Source organism: Alligator mississippiensis, chromosome 3 (genome assembly GCF_030867095.1).
Source record: "Alligator mississippiensis isolate rAllMis1 chromosome 3, rAllMis1, whole genome shotgun sequence".
Lineage (NCBI taxonomy): Eukaryota > Metazoa > Chordata > Crocodylia > Alligatoridae > Alligator > Alligator mississippiensis.
The window spans coordinates 274,963,648-274,970,020 of NC_081826.1; positions in this window are offsets into that span (position 1 = coordinate 274,963,648).

Here is a 6,373-nt window from a genome sequence, read left to right on the forward strand (position 1 = left end):
GAACAATATTTTATCCATCCTCGTCTCTCGGAAACCTGTGTGGATGAGTTGAAAACTGATGAGTAGATTGCAAAATAAATATAAGGAAAGTGACATCTTATTAATTGGAGAGGAAAGCCATTTTAATCAAACTACTGAAAGCTCTTTTATTTTGCCTGATTTTACTCAAAAATATTTAGTTCAGATCATCTACAAGTGTTTGGAAGAAAATATGCTAATTAAAGATACACCAACTCTATTCTTTCCAGACCCCCCAAAAGTCACAATTCAAATGTTTGTGTCCTATATTTGACACCTGAACTTCAATAAAACTAGAGAAAAATCAGACTATTTCATGACATTTGAGGATTTTTGAGGCAAAAACAAAAAAAAAAAACCAAATCCACAATTCATGTCTTTTTGACAAATCATACATAAGCAAAAACCAGCACAGCACTTAACCATTTTTTTCCTCTTTGCAGAGCCCCTTCAAATTGTTTTCATAAAACAGGTCATTATTAAATAACAATTGTCTTATGTGAAGGTGTTACTGTTTGTATGAGTTTGCTGACAGTTACCTATCTAATTCTTCTTGTTTACAAAACTAAAAAATAAATGAGGCAAGAAGCTAGAGTAGCCGTACATTTCTTTTTTAAGACAGTCTGTTTTTCTGAGTAGATATAAGAAAACCACAGGAAGAGAACTTGTCACGGTGCATAAACAGCTGTGACTGAACGGAGAGCCAAAAATGTGGTGTTGCTATAATTATATGTGCTAGTCTTACAAGCAGTGTTTTTTCTAGTCTATTTGCTGAAAAACAATGCCACTGAAATCATGCTTAAAGCATTAGGCTTTTAGACACCAATTTTGAAGGGAAAAAAAGGTCAGTGGAAGTGTGTTAAGGGAGATGAATGAATGAGAAATACCCATATTCAGAAGACTGCACCTTTTTGCTTGTTCTTTACTTGTGCTGTGTGTCGTCTTTACTTGTTTTTGCATGTTTTGTACAGTTGTTTGTTTGTTGTATTTTTAGGGTTTTTAATTCTTTTGCATGTGAAACAGGAAAAGGGAAAGCAAATAAATATTTGGAAATCATTAATTTCACAATTCTAATCATTCTGAATCATTGTAAGCTTCTTTGTGTATCAACATATGCAACTAACATGCACTCTGGGAACTGAGTATGGTAGTAATGGAATTATGATAGTTTCATGAGAAATTAGTATGATGTGTTTTAGCCCCCTGCTATACATTACATGTATTATACATTGTACTGGTTAATTGGACAATAAATGTAGACTGACCACATGTGGAAGGTAAGACCTGCTGCAAGTGCAAAGTAATTATCTCACACTTAACTGCGTAATCATGTAATAAATTTAGACCAGCCAGATGTGCAAAGTAATTATCACGTGATAAAAATGACTATCCAACTATAAAAAGAGCCAACCAGTTATAAAAATTAGTGCTTGAAAATATCCAACTCCCCCAATATCTGGTTTCTATCCAGGTTTAATTTGAACATGTGGCAGGACCCACAGTGTAGAAAAGAACTTTTGTCAGGTCCAAGCAGAGTGAAAATTTTGTTGTGTATTTATATCTTTTTCTTTTGAAAGTAAATGGAAGAGGGAAACTTACTCTCTTCAGCAAATCACCTTTTTAGCTAAGAAGTAAAAAAGTAGAACTAAAGGAGACAAGGTACTACAATTCATCGCTTTCATAGAAAAATAAGGCTGGAATGGGACCCAGGAGATTAGCTAGGTCAGCCTTCTACACAGTTTAGGAACATTTCTATATAAACTATAAATCGCAGACAAGTGTATGCCTAACCAACTCTTAAAAAACTCTAATGATGGAGATTCTGGAACAAACTCCTCCCAGAGCTGGTGCAAGCACCTACTCTGGATTCTTTCAAAAAAACATGTGGATATATTTCTTGCTGGGGTCACTTGATCCCAGCTGACTTCCCACCTATGGCGGGCAGGGGGGACTGGACCCAATGATCTCTTGAGGTCCCGTCCAGCCCCTGATATCTGTGAAATCTATGAAAAATTCCGCAACCTTTATAGCTCATTTGTTCCAGTATTTAACCATCCTTATAGTTAAAAATTTCTTCATTTCCTAGCAAAATATCCCTCGTTGTAATCTAAACCTATTGTTTCTTGCCCTGTCCCCTATAGATAATATATCTTTTTCAGGTATTAACTGGACCTTCACAGAACTGTTGAGCCTCCTGTTGAATCAGTGGAGAGATGAGGTTGTAGGCAGCCTAGAACAGATCAACACAAGAGAGAGACCGGGGGCTGGAGCAGACCAGAATATACTAAATAAAAAAAAAAAAAAAAGACTTCAGGTATTAGAATGGTGGCAAAATGCTTGTTGAAATCAAAAGGAGTTACATCCACATACCATATTTTGGTGCATATAGTATGCACCCATATATAGCCACACCTAGGGTGACCACCTTTTCAAAATGGAGAGGCAGGACACATGCCCACCTCCCCTGCCCCTCCCCCCCCACCATGGGGTGTCCAGAGAAGCACCCCCTGCCTGTGCCCCACTCCCTCCCTCACCATGGGGGCCTCAATCTGCAGCGGTCAGACCTGGGTTCTCTCAAAAGCCTTAATCTGCCCCCTTCTCTCTATAGACTTACCTGCAGGCAGCTGGGGGAACTGGTCTCCACCCCTGCCTGGGGCTGTATGCCTGGACACATGCATGTATGTCCACACACGTGCATATGGCACCACCTACAACCCACTCTCCCCATCCACGTGGTGCCAGAACAAGGGCACAGGTTCGGAGTTGGCATGCCAGAAGTGCTGGGTCAGACTGGTTGCATGGAATCCAGCTGCATACTGGCCTCACATGCCAACCCAATCTGGTGCATGCTTGGCAAAGAGAGCTCCCCAAGAGTCTGAAAATTTGTTGGCAGGAGGAAGGAACAATAGCAGTGTTAATTGTTATGGCTCCCAGAGCTGTGACAATTAATTCTGCCACCATCTGCCTCCCTTCATACCAAATTTCTAGACCTATGGGGATCCTTTTTCTTTGAATATAACGTTCACCCCAGTTTTCCCCAGCTGATTTTGGAGAAAAAGGTGCTGGGTATATGCAAGGAAAATATGGTAGTTCAAATTTGGCCAGTATATTTAAATTCCTGCTTAAAGACCTGATTGCCCTATGTTTAAACCTTTTTCTCTTAAACTATCTTTAAAACTCTGTGTATTTTGAAGCTAGCACCTTCTCCATACAAAATGTATTTGCAGCCTAAAGAGGCAGTGGTAAGCAAGAGCCAAATTTCCCAGACCTATTAATTAGGATTTAAGAGGCAGGATCTAAACTAATCAAGTGTTTTGAACACTGTTTTGCGTGGTCATGTCTACACTGTTACCACACCAAGCTGGGAACGCTGTCAAGGAGCATGCCTTACCCACTTTCTTCCTCTCCACATGTGCCAAAGCCAGGAGCCTGTGGCTTTCTCTTTTGACTTCTAGAGAGGCATCCTCAAGTGCGTGGTGTTTCTCTGGGTGGATGCCTCCTAAACGAGAAGCAGTGTAGCTACATCTGCACAGCGCTTCAGATGGGCTAATTAGCATGGTTGGACCTTAATGTCAGTTAGCCAGTCCTTACACCAATTCCTTCATCTGCACAGGCTTTTCTAAACTGCTTTTGATGTAGTGGGGAATCCAGACAGCAGTGCAGCATATGCAGCATGCTTCAGGGGCCTGATCAATTTACTGTGTCTACTGCCTGAAGGTGGTGCTGAAGCACATGCTCAAGGCTACTCTAAACTAGGTATTCTGCCTAATTTTGAGTTTTGGCATATGCTGAGTGAGAGCAGTTGCACCCAGAAGGCTTCTGGGCAACAGTCCCTGCTCAGCCTGGAGGCAGTGTGAACAGCCACTGCCAGTCACATTATACTGCCAGAAAAGCCATGACTGACCAAAGGCTCTCTCTTTTTCCTTCTGCACTTGTCCTGCTTCTTATTTTGTGCCCTTTATTGGCATTGCTGAGTCTGTGACCAAAAATAGCAATTATCTAGAAAAAATGAATACGCCCAACACTAAAGTGTTCCAACCATAAAAAAAAAAAAAAAAAAAGTTCCTTATTGAACTATTTGTGCTTAATTCTGAAGTCACTGAACTTAATAAAAGCAAGAAGAGCTAAACTAGACTGCATTTCATGCTGGTACAGTAAAATTAAAATTTCCTAGCTTTCAATGAGGTTTGTATTTCTAGAGTTTCCATGGCTCTGATTGAGTGCTTAGAGTATTATCTACTTATTGCTTTGCCTTCTTCGAACTGAGAAGTTTCTCTCATCTGGAAGAGAACCACTTCATTTTTCTTACAAACAAGACTACAGCGTATAATTGTTTCAACTACCGTATTTACTTGAGTAGAAGACAACCCTGATTACAAAACCCCTGTGACAGGTTGTCACTCGCGGCCGCCCTCAACGTGGCCCGCACACCTGTCTCTGGGGCAACCGCCTGCCTCCTCACCTGCCACGTCTTGATCTTAATTAATTAATTAATTAGCGGGAGGCTGCCCTTAGCGCCCCCCTAGCGGAGGGGGCAGTATATCTGCGGCTCCATTTGCTCCCCTACACCGCAGTCCACCACTCGCCGATGTAATCACCGTTGTCTCAATTCTCTTACTCCAATTCCCTTTCACTATTCAGCCCCTTACTGTTCTCCCTGGGCCTTCCTTCCTCTGCTGCCCCCTCCTGGGGCTTTCCGGTGCCCAACTTGGGCCTCTCAACAATGTGGCCCCCTATCAGGGGCTCTCCGTGCCCACACTTGGGCCTCTCAAACTTGCCCCCTTCCTGGGGCTCACCGTGCCCACACTTGGGCCTCTCCAAGTTGTCCCCTTCCTGGGGCTCGCCACGCCCACACTGGGCTTCTCAGTAGTGGCCCCCTTCCTGGGGCCTTCCACAGTGCTGCCCCATCTCTGGGGCTTGCTACGCCCACACTGGGGCTCTTCAAACACCCCTCTCTGGGGCTGGGGACTAAGCACCCCGTAAACTGCGTCCTTACTGGTGCCGGGATCCCCACGCTACCGTGAGTTCCCTATGAGGCCTCCTCCATCCCCTTATAGCCTCACCCAAACCACCGGTGTAACAAACAACAACACAAACTTGAGCCTCCTGGCTATAACTCAAACATAAGCCGCCTGGCTACAACAACATTGTTCAACTCCAGTCAAGCAGTACCTGCAGTTAGGCTTCTACCCACATCATTACTCCAGGAGCTCCTGCCTCTCTGGCAACTGGCACAGAACTACCCCTAGTCTCAGCTCCTTGGGTTTATAAAGGGAGCCAGGCCTGGCCCCTTCCGGTCAGATGGCCTTCATTGGTTGCCCTGGCAACCCCCAGCTGGGCTCCTTAGTCACTGCTAGGGCTCCTTCCTCAGCAGTTTTTCCCCTCTTCAGGCACAGGGCACCTCAGTGCTCTGTGACAACCCCATAATTAGAATGTATATATGGACAAATTATACATGTGTTTAATTTTCTAAGTATAGAATCTAATTATTGGAGGTTTGCCTTGGATTTGTCCCCCTGCCACTGCTATGGCAGGGAAAATAAATCTGGGGAGTCAGATAGCACTTTGTTCTCTGTTCCCCCCCCCCCAACTTTTTCCCTTAGCAGCCCATTCCCCCGCGTCTTTCAGACCCCGCTTTCCTTGAGAGCACAGAAGTGAGAAACACATTTGAAAACAATAACCTTGAAATTAATCCAGACTGCCAGGACAAGAAATGCAAAACCTGCCAGCACGTCTCCACCACCCCCACTATTACTACACCCCACAACAGAGCCATCGGCATCCCTGGATCTTACAGCTGCACCTCCAGAAATGCAATATACCTCATCCAATGCACCAAACACCCTGATGGAAGATATGTAGGAGAGACCAAACAACAACTGCGCACCAGAATGAACGCACACCGGAAATCCATCAAAGACAGAAACACTCAACTACCGGTGGGGGCACATTTCTCACAGGAGGGCCACTCTCTCTCCAGTCTCTCAGTCCTGATCCTCAAGGGAAATTTACACAACACTTCCCAGAGACGAGCCTATGAGCTCCAGTTCATCAACCTGCTGGATACTAGAGATCATGGACTAAACATAGACATTGGATTTTTGATACATTATAATCTGCCTGGCAACTGACTCCCCAGCCCAGCCCAGCCCAGCCCAGGCCCTGGCTTCTTTACTTTTCATTCCATCCAGGAAGAGCACATACCAACTGCTGAAGCTTCCTTAGCCTGATGAAGGGTTTTTGAACCAGAAAGCTTGCTTAATAACTATTCTCCAACCATTTGGGTTGGTCTAATAAAAGATATCAAATTCACCCAAGGAACCTTGTCTGCCTATGTCCTTAGACCAACATGGCT